This window comes from Rhinopithecus bieti, unplaced genomic scaffold, assembly GCF_001698545.2.
Source record: "Rhinopithecus bieti isolate Rb0 unplaced genomic scaffold, ASM169854v2 scaffold_12859, whole genome shotgun sequence".
NCBI classification, from domain to species: Eukaryota; Metazoa; Chordata; class Mammalia; order Primates; family Cercopithecidae; genus Rhinopithecus; species Rhinopithecus bieti.
The window spans coordinates 1377318-1401544 of record NW_016807388.1 but is presented as its reverse complement, the minus strand read 5'-3'; the positions used below and the strand labels follow the sequence as shown (position 1 = coordinate 1401544).

At 37.1% G+C, this 24227-nt stretch overlaps 1 long non-coding RNA gene across 1 annotated transcript in view; it reads right to left on the bottom strand.

Annotated features, from left to right (window-relative positions):
- Nucleotides 1-998: 998 nt before the first annotated feature.
- The window catches only part of LOC108535554 (uncharacterized), a 28418-nt gene continuing 5189 nt past the window's right edge, over nt 999-24227 (bottom strand). Inside the window, exons 2-7 of the long non-coding RNA XR_001887265.1 lie at nt 21488-21641; nt 21209-21303; nt 16355-16463; nt 14481-14564; nt 12527-12723; nt 999-1126 (exon numbers count right to left, since the gene is read on the bottom strand). This is a non-coding gene — a long non-coding RNA (uncharacterized LOC108535554). The remainder of the gene's footprint in view (nt 1127-12526; nt 12724-14480; nt 14565-16354; nt 16464-21208; nt 21304-21487; nt 21642-24227) is intronic.

Below are 24227 nucleotides of genomic sequence, written 5' to 3'. Positions count from 1 at the left end.
AACACTAGCTGCTTCAACACCCTAGAACTTGTCACCCTTGAAGTTTAACTCAAACAAAATCTTGTGCTCTGCTTCGACTTCAAACTCTTGCTTTAACAGCTAAACCAGCACTGTTTAAAAGAACCTCCTGTGATAATTAAAAAAAAAAAAAAAAAAAGTCCAATTCTACGCTGCTCAATATGGAAGCCATGAGCAACACATTGAGCACTAGAAATGTGTATTGTTTGCAGCATTAGATTTATAATTTTAGCAAATTGCTGCATAATCATTTGGCTTTAAGAAAGAAGACCAAAGCAGCAGTCCAGCTGGAAGCTGATTCCCTCACCTTCCTTTGTGCTGTCTTTGATCTTGTATTTCCCTTTATCATAACATTTGCAACCTATAATTTTGTTACTGTTACTAGACTGCTAGCAACTTCAGGGCAAGTCTTTCATGTCCGTGTTGTTAGTCCCCAGCATAGTACTTAATACATAGTACACATCAATAAACATATGTTAAGTGAACAGGTAAAGGAAATATTCATTTCATCTGCGCTTTTAAGTAAACTGATTAAGAAGGGCAAGAAGTTTTAACTTAAAGCCTTATTTTTTTCTCAGGTTTGTGGGAATGGGAGAAACTTCCAAAACACCTACACTAAAGGTAGATCACAGGAAGCACAGAAAAGAGGGATTGTTCTCTTAACTGGTTGTTCAGACTTAGCCCTGCAGAGTCCCAGTCTTGACCTTCAACAGATTTATAGAATGCCATGGAGCAAATCTAACATCACATACATAGAATCATGAAGATGTTATGTTGCTTTCACTTTGAGATTCAGCCTTCCCCAAATTTTACTTTTAGCCCAAAGGCATGGATGTCTGCTGGAGAAGACTATGTTAAATAAAGCAGCCAATTATTTTATTTTCCCATACTTGTGTGATGCTACTCATTAAATTTGTCATTTATACAATGATTTAAACTCAGAGTGCATGCACAGCATTAATAAAATGTTTTATCCATTTTCTGCTTAATTCCTCTACTCAATTTTCTTGCCATTGCACACTTTGCTTAATTCAATTGGATGCATGGTTTCTTCTTTAGGTCTATCTTCACAAAATGACTGAGCATTCCTCTGCAATTACAAGTAATCCTACAAAGAAAGGAATAAAGACTCAATTATGGAGTGCATTAAATATAAGCTGCACTGTGGATAGGAATACATCTCTCTCTACAAGTTCAGTGCAACATGAAGAAAGATGGGGATGCAACATAATAAGATTTCAACAGGCTCACGTGGGGGAGCATTTTCCACATTTATACCATTTGAAGTGCAGCAAGCTATCTTAAACATAAAATATTTTATAAAAGATGATGCTGAAATTGTTTCTTTGCATAAAAAAGTCACTGTTGTATTTGGCAGGCTATTACTCATAGTCTATTTTTTGTTTACGTTTTAAATTTATTACTAATATTCAAATCAATGAACATACACAAAATTTTGTGCAATTTTCCATTTTTCTTCCTACCAACAATGTTTGGAATTAGTTCAATTCTTTATACATTGAAGTATCAGTTTTAAAATAACAAATACATGGAAAGCTCCCTCTAGGATAAAGAGAAGATTCATTCTATGACCATCACACATTATTTAATTTTTAGGTTTAGTTTTAATTTTCAACCTTCCACATGTTTCTTTTCCTTCACTTTCTTTTTATTTTTTGTTACTCATAACTTCTTCTTACATTAATGTTTACCGATGGAGATAGCTGTCTAAATTTGACTAGAGTTAGAAGTTAGATTTTTCAAGCATATCTGATAAACAGGGATTAGTGTTTGAGTTGCTATGATTTAGCCAATACTGTTAGGTATTTATATTTCTGTGAATGTACTAAATTCTGTAATGCTTAGATATTTGGTAAGAGCTATTTATAAGAAAATTTAGAAAAACAATGGCCAATAGATCACACTGCCAATTAATCGTTTAGTTCTTAGGGAAGGGAAAAGCAAAGCAATCACATGAAATCAGCAGCACTGATTGTGCAAGAGGGAACAGCCTACAGAAGAACACTGACTTTTGATTATAGAAAAGTGAAAAAATTGCATTTGACATCTAAATATGTTGTTAACTTTATGGAGAGGGGTTCCAGTAGCTTGTGAATAGTTATTACTAATCCAAACATACTTGTTCTTTTGACATCCTACTCCCTCGAGAATACAAGCACATAATTAATACAACACACTTGTAGCAACACACTCTGTTTCGATGAGAATGAAAAAGCATGGTTTTACATCTTGTCTTATTATCTAGCAGCCACACTAACTTGATAAATGCTTAGCCAAAGAATATTCATCCTTTCCTAGCTTGATTGCTCCTATGCCTGTTCCTGTTATTGCCTTCATGAATGTATTTCCAACTTGGAAAGAAACAAATAGAATTTAGTCTTTGAAGGAAGTAGGCCAACTGCTCATTAGAAAAAAAATAGTAAAATTAAGAAAAATAAAAGGTTTAGCTATGTGGAATCCAACAAGGGCTTTGTTTGGTCTTTCTTTTCTTTGCATTTTCTCCAGCTCATATTTTTGGTTAAATTTTAGAACATTTCTTAACTTTCCTTTGGCAATCCTTGATTCCCATTCTATCACTTTTTACTTTTTCAATTGTATAACTACCTAAATGTTTCTTTACATGTTGACAAAGATGCCCTCCTTAACCAAGTTTAAGGCGGGCCCATTGGACATGTCCTTAAGAGCTGAGTGTTAGCAGGAATTGTCGTCAGTTGAGCCAGAATACCTCCTTCTCTTCATGTTTCCTTTTAGTAATTTTCTTTTCACCGACACACCCATTCTGCTCCATAGCTATAAATCCCCAGTTTCCTTGTTGTTCTGGAGTTGAGTCCACTCTCTCTTGCCCACTGCAAAATCCCCTTGCAGGAGTCCCTATATGTACCTCAATAGACCTGAATAGTTTGCCTTACCATTTAACAAGAGTCAGAATAATTTCTTTTTCAACAATATCATAAAATGGATCTTCTTCCCTAGCTGAGGTAAGGGCAGACTATTTGAGGAATTATTTCAGGTTACTATTCTTTGCCTTGCCTGAGAGTCTTCTCCCTACCTCATGCCTCATCAAGCTCATTTGTTTATTGTTCCATGTCTATTACGGCATTTAAAATGAGGATAATTTAGCACAAAGTTTTCATTTAGTATTTTATTATAAAATGAATATATATTTGAACATTGTGCGTTTTTTAAATATAGAAAATAAAACACAAAAGGAAACAGACACATCGAAGGACCAAAAGCCTGAGAAAAACCTCCAGCTCTCCATTGGCATGCCTAACTCAGTGATCTTTCAAAAAGCAAATGTGGTGAAAACCTTTATCTGTGGAGACCTTGGCCATAGATTTTTACATCCCACAGGACAAAGTCCACATTGCTTACTGTGGCAAACTAAGCTCTGCATAATCTGGCTCCCTCCAAAGCATTCTAATAATCTCAAAAATCTAATGCAGTAGTTCTCAAACCTGAGAACATATACAAACCACTCTCACCTGAATCTCCTGAGGTTTTGTTTATTTATTTGTTTGCTGTTATTCCAAACCCTGGTTGGTGCATTCTAAAACTGTGACTGAATAGGTCTAAAATGAGGCCCTCAAATTCACATTTTTAAAGTGTACCCTGTGGGATTCTGGTTCAGGCGGCTGTCAGACAAGTCTGAAAAATATTTTTCTAGGCACCAAGTTTATGCAATTGTCTATTTTACTACCCTGTGATTCATATGTGCTATTTTCCCTATGCAAAATGCATTACTCATCTTTTCAAATAGCATATTCTTAATAATCCTTCAAAATTTAAGCGTAAATAAAAATCATTTGATAGTAGGGAGAACAAGCAACAACAAAAGGTTTCTTATCATATCAACCCACTGTTTTAAACTCCACAGTGTTTATTATTCTCTCTGTATTCCAGCTTTCAATTCAAAACCTAGAATAAAAACAAAGGCAATATTTCTACAAAGAACATCAATTTTTTAAAACAACCTCTCCTCTTGAATTCACACATCTCTACAACTCCCAGGCTATGGACTGGTACTGATTGGAGGCCTATTAGGAACTGGGCCACACAGCAGGAGGTGAGCAGCATATAAGGGGAGCATTACCACCTAAGCTCTGCCTCCTATCAGGTCAGCAGTGGCATTAGATTCTCACAGGAGTGCGAACCCTGTTGTGAACTGTGCATGGGAGGGATCTAGGTTACGCATCCCCTAGGAAAATCTAATGCCTGATGGATGCTGTGAGGTGGAACAGTTTCATCCCAAAATCATTCCCCTACCCTCCCACCCCCACATCCATGGAAAAATTGTCTTAGACAAAACTGATCCCTTGTGCCAAAGTGGTTGGGGACCGCTGCTGTACCAGGCATTATGGAGGACAAAATAGTGAAAAGAGTTCAGAGCCTGAGGATGTTCATTACCAAAAGCTAAGACAAAATACACATTAGAGAACAATAAGAATATATATATATTTATATATATAATATATAAATATATATAATATATAAATTAATTATATATATATAATTAAGGGCCAAGGTTTAGATTATACATCTGTATTAGTTAGTCAGGGTTCTCCAAAGAAACAGAACCAATAGGATATGTGTATGTGTATATAAATAGAGACAGATAGTAGATAGATAGATGATAGATAGATAGATAGATAGATAGATAGATAGATAGATAGAGATACAGAGAGAGGGAGATTTTAATGAATTGGCTCACATGATTATGGAGGTTGGCAAGTCCAAAATCCGCAGCATAGACCACCAGGTTAAAAATCCAGGGAAGAGTTGCAGTTTGAATCAAAAGACCATTTTCTGGTAGAATTCCTTCTTGTTCAAGGAAGGTCAGTCTTTGTTCTATTAAGGCCTTCAACTACTTAGATATGGGTATTCAAATTATGAAGAATAACCTGCTTTACTCAAAGTTTACTCACCTAAATGTTAATCTTATCTAAAAAAGGCCTCATGAAAACATTTAGAATAGTATTTGAATGAATATCTGGATCATGTGACCTAATCAAATTAATACAAACTAACCACTACAGCATCAGAATTGAAATATAGGATTTTCTGTGGATTGACAGATTAATTCATAAAAATTCACATATGTTAAAAGTGAGGCATAGTATGAATTGCTATCCTTTCTGTTAGACCAAAATCTTTAGAGCTAAACCCCATAAAGAGCTTTAATAGTGGTTCATGGAATTATTTTTGAGCAAACAATATGATTCGGAGTTTAGCAAAGGAAGAAACCAATATATTAGGTAGACTTACCAAAAATTTCAAAATGTATAAAAGTGGAAGGGTGAATCAAAATATAGAATCTCTCCTTCCAACACTTAACAAGAGAAAAGTCAAAGACAAACAGAACAGAAATAAATTATCCAGCAATAGTTGAACAAAGAAAATTTTGAAAATCTGTATCCAGCTAGAGAGTTGGAATATTATCTGAAGTAAGGTTCGATGGACCTTTTAACCATTTCCCCACCATAGCCCCTACCTGCCAAAAGTAGAAATAAAAAGAGGATTAAATAAAATTCTGAAAGCTTTCACTAATAAATTCTATATTGGGAAAGGTGGACCAAGGCATCAGTAGATAACCTTACACATAGTCAAGAAAATACATTCACACCAAGACCTCAATAAAACAAGAAAAGCAACCAGAGTTTGTCATCTTCCAGGGAAGTATGCTGAGTTAAAATAACACCGCAAAATAAAATGCAGAAGACCTAGTTAAGTTTTAATTGCAGATAAACAACAAATATATAAATACACATAGACACAAACACACATATATCTGTGTTTGCGTGTGTGTGTATGTATACACACTCTTAACCAGAGAAAAAGTCAAAGAAAAATAGAGTAAAACATAAATTATTCAGCAATAGCTGAACAGACATTAGTATATGTTCTCAACATTACAAGTGACATATTTATACTAAAATATATGTTTATATGATGTTAAAATTTAACTGTTCACCATATGTTTTTATTTGCTAAATCTGGCAACTCTTGGTTGGAGCCACTAGCTGATGGCCACTGGAGTGAAAAGCATCTCTGGATAAGTAAAGAATCCTGGAACAGGATTTGTGACAGAATCTATCCTAGTTGAGTTGCCTCCTTCTCCCATTTTTGTACCTATAAGCCAGAGAGAAATGTATGAAAAGCAATACCAATAACTCAAACTGTAGTTCAAACCACCAAACAGAAATTGATGCTTAAAAAAAAAAAAAAAAAAAAAAGAAGGTAAAGTGCAATAAGAAAAGGTATCTGAGATTATATCAGGGAAACTTGAAGATCTGGAGATGTCCACAGTAAAGTTTGGTGGGAAGAAAAGATATGACATGGCAACCAAACAAGTATACCAGATGTGGATGGTGAGATGAGGAATAAGGTTTGGTGGGGATTTGTGAGGAAAGGAGGAAAGAGGGAAAAAAGAAGGGAGGAAAGAATGAGAAGTAAGAGGGGAGAGGAAGAAAGAGGAGATGGAATGGAGGAAAGAAAGGAAGAGAAAGGGAAATATAAATGAAGGACCCATTGGGCAGGGGGTGGTGCCTAGTCCAAGGAAGGGAAGCACACTCATTACAAAAGCTAAGATTCTAGAAGAACTTTAAAAGAACGAGATTTCAAAAAAAAAAAAAGGCTTAAAGTTCAAAAGACATCAAAGATGACTTAATTATAACAACAGAATTCATTAAAGTTGAGATTGCAAAAGTAAGAAAATACTCAAAGTAACGCAATTACAGAAGTAATAAATAAATTAGAAAAGCTCAAACTCACATGTCTGAAAATGCAATTACTGTTACAGATAAAAGGCTTGATATGAACATAGTGTTTGCAGAAAAACAAGACAAAGATTAAAGCAATTACAGAAGACATTGTGTACGTGTTTGTGCTCATGCGTCTGTATTGCAGACAATCTTTCCTTAAATGAGGAATTCAATGTGTTGCATAAAAGAGCATGCAGGCCAGGTGCAGTGGCTCATGCCTGTTATCCCAGTATCTTAAGAGCCCAAGGTTGGAGAATCACTTTAGGCTGGCGGTTTGAGACCAGCCTAGTCAACATGGCAAGACCCAATCTCTACCAAAAAAAAAAAAAAAAGAAAAAAGAAAATTGGTTTTAATTATCCAGATGTGGCATCGTATGCTGGTAGTCCCAGCTACTTGGGAGGCTGAGGGAGGACTGTTTAAGTGTAGGAGGTCAAGGCTGCATTAAGTGCTATGATCATACCACTGCACTCCAGCCAGGGCAATAGAGTGAGAACTTATTTCCAAAAATAAAGAACATGCAATGCAATTGAAAAATAATTGGTAAACAATCATAAAATATATACCAGATGCATTATCAAGCTTCATAAATAAAGGACATGGTTCTTCAAGAGTATAGGCAAGGGACGCAAATCACTGGCAAGAAGAGAAAACAGACTGGCTTCAGGCTTCTCTACAACCACATTCAGTGATATAAAAAAAAGGAGTTATGAACACAGGTTTCTGGCAGGAGACAAAACCTCTTACCCAAAAATCTTCTACCCATACAACTAATCATTCAGCTATAAAGGTATCAGACAATGCATCTCAAATCTGATAGAACTATAGAACCATGAACTGCTTTTACAGAAAAAAAATTGATGCAATTCAGCTAACCAAGGGATCAATAAAAATAAAATGTAAAGAATAAAAATTATAATAAAGTGGGGTGGTGAACATTAAATCCAGTAAATGTTTTCCTGTGACTGAACATCTGGGGAATTGTAGTTGCAGGACAGATAGTAAATTTTATAAACTCTAACAGTTTAAAACATAACTAATAAATACTGGAAGGTTTGGGGTGGAGAAGTAGGAGAAAGTATGAGAATGCTAATTTTCCTTCTCCCAAAGTAAAGAATTCGTTGATGCTATGTCAAGCTGAAAGTTGTAGTTAGAAATCACAATGATTAAAATCACTTAGTAGAATTAATCTTTTTGGAAAGAAAAATTAGCCCAGCTTCATTAATCTCAATGCTACTTTTTTTCTGCTAAATTCAAGTAAACTTAAACTTTTAATTATAAAAATATTATCTACATTTTCATATGTATTTCTATATGCATGTATATAAGGGAGACATATCTGGAAGGATATAAAACAAGTATTAAAACTGGTAAGATTTTAGACAATTTTTAGTTTTATAATTTTGTGTATAGCTTGAATTTTCTCTTATGTTGAACCTATGTAATTTTGATAGGAATAAACAAAATTGTAGTGACATGTTTTATAGGCAGGTAGAAATGTTTCTTATGTTTGAGTTTTTTTGTTTGCTTGTTTTCTGTCTTTTTAAAATTTTATCAGTTCTAATACTATAGAAATATCTTGAGAGAAAATTATTGCATTTGTTTCACTATGGGAAATATTTTGTCCTCATTGTAGCATCCTTACTAGAATAAATGAATGAAAGGATATGGAATGGCAGAAAATAGTGTTGAGCAACATTTTGTAAAGAAATCTCTGATCAAGATTGTTTTATAATAAACGATGCAGCCACTCTTACTGTTCCGATTCACATGTTGACCCTGGAGATCATGGTTCTGGACACAGTTGTTGCTTAGTAAGTATCTTTTGGGTTTTTCTGTGCAATAACTTCAAAGCCTTTTGCCTTATGGACAGGTTATTGAGCACAGGTCAACTAAAGTCAGTAAATTTTTATTAAGAGCTGTACTTTCTCCCAGATGTTAGTTTTTTTTACCTCATGAAAATGTACACAAACCAAATGTCCAACTGCTCAATAAAGAATCCATAAGATTACACTCAGGCAGAAAGAGCTCCATGCCAAATGGCCTGAAGATCAGTATGCAACCCCATCAGTTTTGGCATGAACTTTTATATATTTCCAACATTTCAAATGGTTCCTTTTATTTTATGGTTTTTTTCAGATAAAGATTTCACATAAGATTAAACCTAACATCCACCACATTCAACATGCCCAATGTTTTCCTTCTTTATTTCAATTATGGTACTGTTAATATTAGCTGTTTGATTTTCTCTTCCATTTTCCCTTCACTTTAATAAAACAAAGCAAGATGCAATAAACATTAATGTAATGTAACCAACACAGCTGAAATTGAACAACTGATCTATTTTACATAAGTCAATACATAAAAGTCAAAAAGTTTCAATATAAAGTATGAAAATGCCAGGCATGATGGCCTGTAATACCAGCACTTGGGAGATTTAGGTAGGAGGATCACTTGAGGGGCAGGAGTTCAAGACCAGCCCATGCAAAAAAGCAAGACTCCATCTGTATGAGATATTAAAAAAAAAAAAAAATTAGCTGGGTCTGGTGGCATGTGCCTATAGTCTCAGCTACACAGGAGACTGAGGCAGGAGAATCACTTGAATCCAGGAGGTTGAGGTTACAGTAAGCTGATCGTGCCACTGCCCTCAAGCCTGGATGACAGAGGATGACAGTGTGAGACACAGTCCCCTCCCCACAAGAAAAATAAAAATGAAAGTGCTAAGTGTACAAGTCAAATAAATGTTCACCATTCAAGGACCAGCTCTAACCTGAAGAGCATCAGAATGCTTTAAGCCTCCCTTAAATTTGTTGGGATACGGATTTTGGAAATTTGGTCACAGAAAGGCAAAGAGGAGTGAAATTGTCTACAAATCATTACAGCTGTAGAAAGGGAGAGTGTTGGCCAGAGATCCAAACATAACCAACAAGCCAAATGTAGTGGAATAGTTTCAAAAAGTGCTTACTCTAAACTGAATATGAAACACAGGGAATGACAGAGCTGTGACTGAAACCTAGGCAAATTTAAATAAATGCTTCAGCCCCTGGAAAATATGCCTACGGCAGTTACAATCACACTTTACCTAGATAATGTGATAAACATCTCCTCTCCCACTCCACACGACTATCGTTTTTTTAAATATGAGAATGAACATTTGCAGAGAAACGTTATCACAAATATTTCTGGTATTGTTACCAACTAGAAAAAAGTAATCCTCTATTTGGATCCTCACAGCTGTAGAAATCATTATGTCTTCAGAAGAGGAAGGTAAAAAATAAACCTTCAGCTCAAATGAAATCTTATTTTCATGCAAATATCTCTAGTAATATAACAGAAGGAAAAGAAAGTAGGAATATGGTCAATACATATACTCAATTGTCTGGAAAGAAAATGTCTGTCAAAAGCCAATAACTATTTTGAAAATTCTTGTTTCGTGGCAAGAAATATAAGGTAAATGAGGCACTTATACACAGATGTGGTAATTATTTGGCACATTTAGAGAAAGTCTTGATATTAATTTTTTATTTTATTATATTTGAAATATTTAACTTCCTAGTACTTATCAGAGCACATTTTATTTTCATTTCAATTTATGGCTTTCATTATGTGCTTTGAATTCAGACCACCTGAGATTGTACCTTTGTGAAATACTTAGAAGTCTTAGACCTTAAGAAAAATTCCATGAAGTTCAGTGCTTCAGTTTCCTTGATCATAAAATGGGAATAATAAGAGTATCATCCTCATAAGATTATAATAAAGGTTAAATAAAACAATAAACTGCACTGAGAATGATGCTCAGCTCATGGTATATGTTCAATGAAGTCTGGCTACTATTACAATTGATTTATCTACCAAACAACAACAGTTGTCTACACTTCTGTGCTAGACAAAAATCTAAGTGTTACAGTAGATAGGCAGATGTGTGCAGGGCAGGAGAGGACCCACCACACCAGGAATGGTAGGTGACCATAAGGTGCTGGTTAGGTGGTTGTTAGCTGTCTCTCTAAAATAATAATGGTCGCAGCCAACACCAGAGAAAGGCCCTTTCCCAATAGATAGAAACACCCACCTGAAACTGGTGATCAACAGCTTCCCAATAAGATCTCAGGAGTAGGGCAAGTGGGCTCAAGCACGTGCATTGAGAGGCAAAATGGCAGAGTTTAACTGGTATATGACTTTCCAAAGACATTCCACCAGTAAAGGGAAGAATGCATCAGGTGAGCATGCATATAACTCCAGTAAATACACTGTGCATGCTCACCTCCCAAGTGCTAGCAGGCCACTGCGCAAGTAGGCAGCCCACTGAAAGGGAAAAATCAAGAGAAAAGGAATGCAAGATTCCAGATGTATGCCAACATATAAAACCACAAGTCAAAAGGTGAAACCCTACATTTGTCCTTCAAGATGCCCACTTGGCCCTCTTCCAAGTGTACTTTACTTTCTCTTCATTCCTGCTCTAAAGCTTTTTAAATAAACTTTCACTCTTACTCTAAACCTTGCCTTGATCTCTCCTTCTGCCTTTTGTCCCTCAGTTGAATTCTTTCTTCTGAGGAGGCAAGAATTGACTTGTTGCAGACCTTTAAGATTTGTCACCAGTAACTCGAATACCCAGCACCAAAAACATAAGTGTTTTACATGTACTAACTCACTAAATCCTCCCATAGCCTATAAATTAGTTTCTATAATTATTTCCCCCATTTAACAGAAGAGGAAATTGGGTAGCTGAAAGATTAAATAGATTTTCCAGAGCCTGTGTTCTTAACCATCAAGTTGAAATCACCTCTGCAAAAATTATATCATTGAGAAAATCATGATAATGAAAGAGATGTGAGATAATCCACCTATCATCTGCCTTTCCTGGGCTATTGGGCTTGGCTAAGTTCGAGAGACGTAATAGGCCTCCCCAAAACTCAACTACCTTTATAAAGCTGATGGGAGGTCACCAGTCTTGGAGGAGAAGAGAAGCCTATGTCCTGCTAAGGCACAGACATAAGTGATTGTCAGCCATTATCCCAGAGCTTATAAGATGTGCAACTTCCCCAATTACTCCTTCAAACAACACCACTCTTGCAGATTGGCCTTTTGAGATAGATTTTCAGGTTTTTTGAATGTCTGACATCCATAGTTCTACCTGGACCTGCCAACCACACTCCGGCAGCCCCACTCAGAGGTGATTCAGCCCACAGAAGGACAGCTTCAACCTGCTATGCCTTTAAATTACCCCTAACCTACTAGTCTCCAAGGAGATAATTTGAGTACTAACTCCAACTCCCACGTGGTGTGGCCAGCCTTGTGTCTATTAAACTCTTTCTTTACTGCAATGCTGTGGTCTTTATGCAGTGGGAAGGAAGAACCCCTCGGGCAGTTACAAATTGGTTCTCAACTTCAGAATCACTAGAATCACTTGGGGAACTTCCAATAGTTCTGATTCTTGGTTGTACCCTAATTCAATTAAATTGGAATCTCTAGAAATGGCCTCAGTAGTTTTTAAAACTCCAGAATCGTGGCATTGGGCTACTCCATAACACAGAGTGCCTTTCAGAGTGAAAAATCAGAAAGACACTTAAAGTGAAAGAAGAAAACCTGATAAAGCAGACTCTTCACACAGCTACTCCAGGTTCTTATTACAACAGCTAGACCCAAAAGTCCAATGTGTCTACAAATGAAATGAAGGAAATAAGACCCAGCAGCAATTGCTTACTAAAGCAATGGTACACGATATACTTACCTTTGTTATGATTAAGGGCCTCAGTAGGAAGGAAGCATTAGCAATTCCATTAATCAGTGTTCTGTTCACTCCTGCTCTGTGGACCATAACCATGGGGTAGCTTAAGAAATAATAAACTATTCTTGTCAGCATGTAATCCTGATTTCTTGTTATGTGAGGCAAAGTCATTTGAAGTGAGAAGTTATGTTTATTCACAGCTACATGCAATGTAATCAAGACAGAACACATTTAAATGAATTAATAGCACTATAAGAGACAAAATGATTCCTGATTAATACAATTACTAATTTTCTCTCTTCACTTCTATTACTATTTATTTCTGCATTTATTCATTATTCAACAAATACTCGTTGAGCATGTTACATGCTACACACTCAGTTATAGGCTCACATTGATAAAGATGATCAACATGTTCCCAGTCCTTCTAGATTGTACAGTCAGTCATGTTAAAAAATAATAATAATATTCATTGACACTTGCTAACGCATGATAAGGTAGACATTATCCAGGACCACTGCAATAGATATACAGACAATGGGAATGGGATTTTGCAGTCAGGGAGAGGTATTGGGCTCAACTCAAACTCAGCTGGGCAAGTGGAAATTTATAGCCTTGGAGAAGTGGATGGAATAATACTAACAGGTAATATTAGGAGTAAGTAGGATTCTGTCTAAACTGACACAACAAGATTCTTAGTAAAGATAGGCAAGAGTGATCAAACATCATCTTGGAAATGGCGAAGGGTCAGGAACCCAATAAGATACCGAGGGTGAGAAATCAAGAGTGGGGGACTGTTTCTAAACTGACTTATGAAGGTTTTTGCTAAAGCTAGATTTTACAAGTAGGGCATACTGAGGCACCAAAGAGAAAGTTCAGTAGCCTGACTAAAGACTGGCCAAGCAAGGAATCTTTGTCAACCATTAAGCAAAAACATGAAAAAAATGTTAAATAATGACTATCATCTAGAATTTTAATTTCATCATCTCCAATCAACATAATAACTGTTTATCAAAGGTTCTAGACCAAATATCAAATAGTAAACTTTCCAAAAGTCCTTTTAAGCTTGAAGACAGAATTTAAAAATACCCCACGTAAGCATCTACCTTAAAAATGGTATTAATCCAGAAAAGAAAACAAACTCTGTCTAAGTAAAATGCCAAGAGAATATTTGATAATGTTCAGGGTATGGAGTGGGTTAGTAAGAATGAATTAATTTCTCAGGTGAAATTCACAACAGGCATGATTATGTTATTCATCAGAGATCATACTCAAAGTAGATAATAAATGGTGTGGGTGTGGGTGTGTGTGTGTACACTCTATATACACTATTGTCTCAGTATCCTTAGGGTGTTGCTTTTCCAGATGGAAAACTTGAGGCTGGTGGCACCTTTGCCTGAGTTTTTGCTAGGGTCTGCTGGGTTTGTCACTCTCCACTGCAGCCAGAGTCTTTGCAGTGGCCACTTCAGACAGCACACCACTGCCATTGCTATTTTACATATAATATAGATATATTTCTATTATATAAGTTCTTGCTTTAAGAACTTTAGGGAAGAACTTGTCATTCTACCTTCTCAGGAGAAAGCATCTTAATATGTGATCCAAAACTCTGTCAGTAATTTGATAGTTTTCAATGAGTTACAATTAAAATTTTAATCTTTTTTAGCAAAATATTTTCAACTAGTCCATCTATCCCATTTATATTTGACTTTTATTAAATAAGTTCAAAACAGCCTAAGATAACATAATCAGGTAAAAGGGAAAATTGATTTTATATTCCCATCACTCTTGCCAAGGTGGATAAAGTTACAGTGAATAACTATAATTTCAGTAACAGGATTCACGATGCTACCTGAAAATGTGGCACCTTGGCATATTGAATATTTTAAGCTGAAGGAAATTTGAGAAAACAACAGATGGAGGAAGCTCTCTCTGATCTTTCTTTGACTCTTCTTACCTGAAGCAAGTCATAATAACCTCATGTGAGAAGGGTCCTCTCTACACCTAGAGAAAGGGAGCGTCCTTTTCTTCACCCTGAAGACTAACAGAACACAGAGAGGAACCTGAACAAACAGATGTTGCTAAGTTTCCCCAGTTTATTACATTTAACGTAAATGCTGTGATTTTTCCATGACTCTCCACTCTTCAGAAAACCTAACATAAAAACACTAAGGTTCAAGTGCTTCTTCAGGTCTTTATTTCCTGATGAAGGGCTCCTGTATTAAGCTGTTCTCATATTGCCATAAAGAAATACCTTAGACTGGGTAATTTAAAAGAAAACAGGCTTAATTGGCTCACTGTTCTGCAAGCTCTACAGGAAGCATAGCAGCTTCTGCTTCTGGGGAGTCCTTAGGACACTTACAATCAAGGTGGAAGGGGAAGGGGAAGCAGGCATGTCTTCCATGGCTGAAGCAGGAGGAAGAGAGGGAAGGGAGAGGTGCCACACACTTTTAAACAACCAGATCTTGTGAGAACTCACTCACTATACAATACTGAGGGAGGACGGTGCTAAATCATTCATGAGAACTCTGAACCCGTTATCCAATCTCCTCCCACCAGGGCCCTCCTCCAACACTGGGGTATACGATTCAACATGAGATTTGGGTAGGGAAAAAGAACCAAACCATAGCAGCTCCCATGTCAAGTAAAACGAATTACATAAACGTGCATGCTTTTTCTTATTAATTTTTCTTTTGTTATACAGGCCCCAGTCAACAAACCTAAAATGGGTAGAACAAGATACCTTTCCTCTACTATGCTTCCAAGACATCCTTGCTCATTTATGCTCCTCCCATATCATCTACATGCTACAAGAAATATGCTAGAACATTATTTGTATGCTACTAGCAAAGAGTGAGCATTTATGTGAAAATACTAGCTTACGTTATAAACAAAGAATCTTTTTTATGATAACACAGTGGTATTGGGAATCATATGTATTGCTTCATAATTGTTGTTAAAGTTTCTCCTAGGAGTTTGGTACAAGGCAATGAAGAATAAATAAACTATATTTTAAGAGAAAAAATATTTTTTAAGTTAAATTTTATACCCGTCTTTTTCTACTCCTTCTTGCCTCCGATCTTCCTTAATACCTGAGGATCCTTATAATTAGAAGGAATCTCCATTCAAATTTAATTATAGATGAAATAACTACGTGTTCATCTACTTAACTTCATAAATTCTAAGTGCTGAAACCATGGAGTGTTAGAGATAGAAATAAAATAGCATACAGCTGCAAGTGTCTATTTAGTATCATCTGGGTTTTCATTCAAACTATGTCCATTATCTAGTCCCTCACACCTGCTATGATCCCTTAAAGCCTCATGAATTCACACTGAAAGTGAAGAGAGAAAACATTTTCTTGCATCCTTTTCTTTGTCCTATACTTCTTCTGTAAAGTTATGTTCCACACAGTGTCTTTGATACTACATAATGACAAACTTTGGGAATTCTTTCTTTGCTTACTAAGATTCAATGCCTAAAATATTTTTTATCATCATCCTATAACCTTTATGAGTTGCTCATAGTTGAAGATCACTGAAGCGATTAGAAGACAAATCTTATCTCAACTGCTTCCCTTATCTGACGAAGGCAGATTCTCCTTAAAGTACAGCTACCATTAACCCCACTCGTATAAGGAAGTTTCCGGTTTGGAAGAAGATTGATCCCTAGCATGTGGATGTGTTAATTCACCTGTCCAGCTCTAGGGGAGCATCTAGCTAGGGAGACTGCCCTTAACATCAGGATGAAAAGGCCCATGAGAACTTTAGTAATTTCCAGTTGAAGTCCTAACCCTACCCCCTTTTGTGAAACTAATATATAAACTCTTACCTTAGGCTATTCTTCCAGTTACTTGCTGACAAGTACTCCAGTATAGGTTATGCATTTTTCTCCTGTGAATCTATTATCAGTTAATTCACATGCCCCCAGACACTTGGACCTAGGTGGGTAAATGAAAAGTTATTCCTCCAAGTGTCAAAATTCCACACTACTCTTGAAACCCATAGATGTTTCTGAGAGGAAAAAGAAATCAGAGACAAGTAGATAATTTTTTAAAGATTTTTTCTAAACACTACAAGGAGCTTATGAATTTCCCCCAAATACTTGGATTCTCCTATTGTGGAAATTTAAATCATAGCCCAGAGTATATGTAGATATAGCTAATCCTAGGAGGATTTGATATATATCACTGCTTCAACTGACAATTTGTTTCAACTACAAATTAAGTCCCAAGGAACTGGAGGAGAAGTAAAAGAGAAAATTGTTAAACTAATTTGTTTGCCTTGAGAGTACAGAAATGTGCTCCTTGAAAGTTAAGGATACATGTGACAGCCAATTGAAGTTTCCATGTTTCAAGCAGCCCACATTCTAGGCTTAGATGAAGATGATTTAGATTGTGAGTTGGACCAAATTAGTTTAAACCAATTAATGCAATCCAGCTATTGTTACCAACAAACAAATGATATAATATGTCCCAAATATGAATATAATATGTCCCATCATTGCTTATCTAAAATTCAGATTTAACAGGACATATTGTATTTTGTTTAGAAGTCTTATTTTTAATTTATCTAGAGCACAAAACAGGATTGAAAGCTACTACAACACATAAACTATATATTACAAACTCCATTTATAATATCCTTTTATTCTTTGTTGTTCAGATTGTTTCTCTTTGGGAAAAAGAATAAACAACAGAATATGAACAAACCTTTAGTAACAGTGCTTTACTGGGCAAAAATAAAAGTCTCCATATGTAACTATACGTAAATCACTGCCAAATAAAAATATAGAAAATTTCAATAACTCAAAGCACTAATTAAGCTCCACCTCTAATGCCTAAAATAATAAATACGCATTCACCAAGACTTTGAGGGAGTGGTAAATGGAACTATTAGAACTAAATGAAAAAAAGAATGGTAAGGGAATGCTAGCTCCTTGCTACTCAAAGTATAATGCATGAACCAGCATCACCAGCAATATCCAGGAGCTTGTTAGAAATGCAGACTCTCAGGACACATTAAGACCTACTGAATTAGAATTGGTTTCAGCAAAATCATCAAAGGATTTATATACACACCAAAGTTTGTAAAGATCTGTTCTTGATCATGCAATTCAAAAAAGGGTAAATAGGAGCATTAAGGGTCACAAAAAAGAGTCAAGAAGACACAAAATAAAGAAGTAAAGCATTTTAAGTGTAGATTTCTTTTCTACTGGTCAATTTCTATAAGCAGCAAGTAGCCTAGTTCCTGTGAACAGGAGTTGCCTAGGTGAAAGGACATCCTTTGCCCCTCTACACTCAACAAACCTAACGAGGTGAATTACTTAAGGCTAGTTCACTGCCCTTTATCTACTACTTCTCTGAAAGAACTTAGGATATAACCCTGCAAGCTTGAAATGGGAACATTAGGCACTTTCTAATCAAATTTAAAATTGAATAAACAAGTAGATATAATTATTCCAGGTACATCAGCAAAATCTGCATCCAGAATACCAGGTCAATCTTGCTTTAAGTGCATACATATTGATAAAAATCTGATCTTAACGACATTGACTTGAGAAATATTCCTACTATAATATATGACAGCCATAAGAATGCCAAGGACAGGATATATTTAATAGGGTTTGTAATCTCATCCGCTTAAAATTACCTTGGGGGAACATAGCCATTTTCCAACCAAGGACAAGAAATATCAATAGGTCTAATAAAATTGAATCATATTTTATTTAGATAAATTCTCATTCAGTATTTTTAAAGTGTTAGCACAATGTTCTCTAAGCACTTCGACAAGCTTCTGAGATTTATCTAATTTGTGAGTGCTGCTTAGCAAAGGAGGCACAATTATTCAAACACAAGTTAATGATATTTATATACTCAAATAACTGCCCCATTTATCAGGAGAAAGAGGGAAATATGCAGGAATTGGTTGGGTCGGGTAATTGGCCAGGTGCAAAATGGAATTTGCTATTTGCTAATCAATTGATTTATCATGATTTCTCAGGCTAAGCCTCTAGCACCATTTCTGTCAATCCATCCAAAAGAAGCTAAGTTAGAGTATGGTTGCATTAAAGCCACAAATACTCTGGCAGGACTGCACTTTTGTGTTTCCCAGGACAGTACAGGTATGTAACAAAACTATCCCAAGAAGCTTGCTTCTTTTCTGTTTCAGAGGCAAGTGATAGGCACTTACCAAAGGAAATTAGACTGAGGCTGTTCCCACAGAATTGGAGAGATATTAGGTTCAAATTATCTCCACCAAGCAGGCCAAAACCCCCAATACAAACACACAAATCTATTATCTCTATCTCTCTGTCTTCCCTGCAGACAGAATTCTAATTCCATAAAATCAGTTCCTTCCTATTCAGCCACTAATAAGGGAAGAAGCTTCTTCTCAGCCTTCTCGTTCTCAGAAGTGGAGAGTGAATCTGTGTTTATGCCAATCAAGATAATTTATTTTTTCTCTCCAGTGATTGGTTTAGAAATAAGTCTGCGATATCATTTTACACAATGTGATTCTGCTGAGAGGTTAGAGTTTTCTCGACTTTTAAAAAAAGGTGCATAAAGAGAAACTTCCACTCCTGTTTCTGGGTGAAATCATCCGCACAAGATACTTGGAATTGCCACAAGCCATACTGGGGCCATGAGAGAAGCAAACCTAAGAAAAGCCAACACTCTGAAGTTGGCAGAAAAAAAAAAAAAAAATAAGACGACTTGGGTCATTTATCATATAACTGAGCCAGTGAATAAATCAAACCTGGAAACACCGAATCTGTTACATAACATAATAAATCTATTTTGAATTTGATTTCTTCTAGTTGCAGCCAGAATTTCTTAACTAACAAAGACAACTAACTAGCCAGAGATTCTATCATTCCTGCCTCATCTGTTTTAGAGAGGAAAATCATGTGGAAACACACAGATCATTACACAGGTGTACGATGACTCACAAAATATGTATACTTAAATAAAGGGAAGGGTGTCCTGCCAATTTAAGACAAAATGTTATTTCATTCAATGCCAGGGTAGACCACTAGTGTTTCCTTCTATAATATAAAGGCATCTATATACTATACTACATGTAATCTAATTAAAATGATATATTTCTGAGTTAATAATCAGAATTTAAAATAGCAGGCTGCTTTTCACCTAATATGTGATCTTCACTTAGGTTCCTATTAACTAGTTTTCTGTTCATTGTATATGACATTCATTCAGATTGCCCATAGCTGTCATCCTGAAATCTATGTTTCAAGTTAAAACCTGAACTAAAATTGGCTTAAAAAGTAAAGATAATTTATTGGCTCAAAAAAATCCAATTGCTCTAATTATGGTATCTACAAAACAAAGTTCCATTTTCTCTGAAGTCTAAACAAACATCTCACAACTCATGAGCTGTGATTTATATATAACCCCAGGCTAGGGTGAAGAAATAGAATACAATTGTGTAGGCTAATAATTGCCTACTCCTGGAACAAGATTGGAGTTAATTCTACCTAAGCCAATTGGCTGATAAAGAAAGGGGAACATCCAAAGGAGAAACCATGGTCTTCTTGGTGAGATAAGTAAGGAAGAATGAATACGATGGAAGCAATAAAGAAATATTCATTACACCATGGAGAAATTAGCATTAATTATTTAGACCATGTGTGCAAATGAGTAAAATTTGGTTTCCACTTACTATGCTTAAATCCTGATATTTTTAAGTTCTCATTTCTATTGAATCAGTTTAGGGATAAAGGTTACAAATTTGGCCCACTGGAAACAGACAAACAACATTATAGAAAAATCACAGATACTACAGGACAACTCTTGAGTAACAAGGCTTATATTTGGCAGGTTGATTACACATTGCAAAGTTTTTATGTTCTAACATTACATTCCAAATGTGTCCACAACCCTCACAATGTCTGTCACTTGTTTTCTCTTGTAAGCACCAAGAAAATTACCCACAAAGGAAATTTCAGAGAAAGTCTAAATGCACTTTTGTCTATGATTATGTGCACAAACTTGCCTCACCTTTTTTTTTTTTTCCTTTCCAACACCTCTACTTGGCAGATTACTAGATGGCAGAGAGATAGAAAAAAGAATTCTAAGTAGAAATATTAGTTTTTAATGCCCACAACTTTCACATAATAATTTTTTCTCTCACATTAAATACTTGCACAGTGTATTCAGCTATGCCCCGTTTAGCACCACGTTATACAATTTTTAGCTAATTGTGTGTTGTTTCCTGTATAAGATTACTGCTATTTTAAGTCATTCATCTTATTGTAAATCTTATTTCTGCTCTCTTGAACAATGCAGCATATGACTTTCATTATTATTATGATACTTTAGTAGTTTTAATGAGGTAGGGCTTGGTGTTTCATACTAAAGATTATGCAATTTTCAACTTTGCAATTTTAAAAGTGGTTTAGTATCTGTTCAATTTACTCAAAGTTATTTCACATATATATCACATTACAAAGTTCAGGTAAAAATTCTAGCCAATCAAGCCAAAATAATGATATAATCATCATCTGATGCATTTATTAAGAATAAATGCAGAACAAGATCCGGGTGACACAATGTATTGTCATTGAATTACATTTCATTTGTTGATCCATTCATTCATTTATGCATGCATGTACTCAGGCACATTCTAAGTTAGGTCTCAGGTATACAAAATGCAGTAAGACACACACCTTGTCTCCGTAGTTTACTGTTGTCCACTCACTTGGGCAACTTATTAACTTATGGGAGTCTCTCAGCTTCTTTGTAGCTCAAAGCTCTCATCTGCCTGGTGAAGATAATAACAGTACCTACTTATTGTCTATTTTTTCTTTTTCTTATTTTAAGACAGGTTCTCACTCTGTCCATGCTGGAGTGCAGTGGTGGAATCACGGCTCACTGCAGCTTTGACCTTGCCAAGCTCAGGTGTTCCTCCCAGGTATGTGCCATCACAACCAGCTAATTTTTTGTACCTTTTGTAGAGATAGGGTTTCACCATGTTGCCCAGGCTGGTCTCGAACTCGTGAGCTCCAGGGATCCTTCCACCTCAGCCTCCCAAAGTGCTTAGATTATAGCTGTGAAGCACCTTGCCCAGTCTACTCTCTTTTTTTAAAAGTCTGTTGTGACCTTGAAATAAGAAAATACACATGAAGTGTTCAGAATTTATCTAACAACCTAATATATACTTATTAATTGTTAGCTATTATTGTTAATATTATAGAAGGAGAGAAAGATCAAATGAAGTTCTATTAATTTGTTTAATGTGTTCTAAGTACTGATAGCAGTGGTGGTCCATCTAGAGTGGTGCTGCCATGACACTGGCTGCAGTGGGGGAGGCACAACCGGGCTGCATGCTCCATGGAGCCAGTGGGTGCTGGAAACAGGAGAAAGCCTCGGCCCCCTTCTGAGTTGACAGGATTGGAGCTTTGTGCTCCCCAGGTGCAGCTGTGGCCACCCAGCAGCAGTGGCTGCTGCAGACCCAGGCATCTCTGTACACTTGGAAACCAGAAGCAGGCAGGAGCTCTGCCCTCCTGGGTGCAGCTGCATCCGCCCAAGCTGTGGCTGCAGAACTAGGGATCTCTGCACTCTCAGGGGCCCAGGAAGGCCCCACCTGCCAGCACAGGCTTGGAAGTGTCTACTCCCATTGTCTGGCCTCTCCTCACTCCCAGAGCCCACTCCAATCTTGGAGCAAAGTTGAGGCCAAGCCTGGATGCTGTCACAACCTGGCCAGGTATGCGCACACTTGAGGCAGCATTGACATGACAGCCCCTTGCCATCCTCGCCCCCTCTGGAATTTGGGCACCAATGAGCATGGGAGGGAAACCAAGGGGTTGCTAAGGGAAGCTCAGCACTGGCTTGCAGGCACCCCTCAGCAGGAAAAGCCTGGGTTCCATAAACAGCAGTAGAAGACAGACAGGCTCCTGGGAAAGCGGTGGGTACTGGGTGAAGTCCCAGCTTCAAGCCAGGGAAGACCTGAAGCCTGGAGGCCAAGCTGCCAGTCCTGCAGACTGGCATGGAAATTTATTATGCTTTTTCCGGGCCTGCCTATGGCCAACCACAACCAATCAGCATACATTTCCTCCCCTCTAAAACCCATAAAAAACCCTGACTCAGCCAGACTCAGATAGATGTCAGAACAATCAGCTGCAAAGAGGAGTTACCCACTCTGAGGTTTCCATTCTGCTGAGAACTGAGCATATTCCAGGACAAGCAGCGGCAGAGCACAGCTACCCACTCCAGGGTCTCCTCTGTGCTGATAGCTGAGCAGACGTTGGGACAACCAGCTGTAGAAAGAGGAGTTATCCATCCAGGATCTCCTCTCTGCCGAAAGCTGAACACTTGTTGGAACACCCTGGATGCAGACAGAAGGTACCCCCTGCAAGTCTTCTCTGAGCTGTTCTATCACTCAATAAAGCTCCTCTTCACCTTGCTCACCCTCCACTTGTTCAGGTACCTCATTCTTCCTGGACATGGGACAAGAACTCAGGACCCACCAAATGGTGGGGCTGAAAAAGCTGTAACACAAACAGGACTGAAACATCCCCCTTGCTTGCTATATTGCAGGCACCAAGAAGAAGAGAAGAGCTATGACCCTTCAGGGAACCCAAATGTAGGAGCTCCTGAAGCCAGGGCTGACACCCTCCTTGAGACTCTGTGGTTCCCAGTATCTCCAAGCTTCTGGGTGCCACTGCATTCCCTGGTGCCAGCTGTAGAAGCTGCTTCCAGGGTGCCTGGTCCAGCCACAACCTCACAGGGAGCCAGTGCCGATGCTGGCACCTGGAGCTCCCTGCCCTGCCACGTCACAGTGAGTGTGTCTGGCTGTGTTCAGTGGCTGGACCCCACACTCACTCACTCACACACCCCTCACAGCTCTGCTCCCCCTTGGCAAGCACGGGATACAGGCTGTTAGCATGAGCTGAGTGCAGCCTGCCACTCCTAGTGGGCCCAGTGGGTCCGAGTAAAACTTAGGTAAAGGTGCCCCTGGCCACAGAGGTGTCTGGCTAGTGAAGCAACACCCCAAAGATCCCGTAACAGTACTCACTATATTCCATCTTATGCAAATCCCTCAGAATATAGCACAGTATGACAGACATGTTATCTGCCCTCATAGGATATTTAACCTAACTCATATATGAAGAAAAACACAACAATATTAAAAGGGAAGGGTAAAACATGGAGAATACAATTAAAATATGTTGATTATTTAGTATGTTTCATATCTTGTGCCAGAAACTTTAGAGAAATTGCTCATTTCATTATTACATGAGGAATCAAAGCTCAGAGTGATCCAAAGTCACATATTTTCTAAGAGCAGAACCAAGACCCAAATACTGATTTATTTTCTTAACTCTATACTGTAAGAAATCCTAACTTCCAGAGAGCAGTTAGAATAGCTGCAGATGTCTTCACCAAGAAAATTAAAAGCTATGAAAATACCACTTTGAAAACACATTTGAAGTAACTAGCTTACATTGGTATTTCCTAATGTGTACTCTGTGGGACCATATTTGCATAAAATATTAATAAGATCAATTGGTATTTGGAAGATAGAAGTAGTGCCATAGTTTATAATCTCCTTAAGTTCTATCATAAAATCAAAGCCACCAGGAAATAAAGCCAAAATCCACAGAAAAATGGCAAGTAGTAGCCTGGCAAAGTAGTCTCATGACTCAATATGAAAGGTAGAAAGCCACCAACCACTATAATATATGC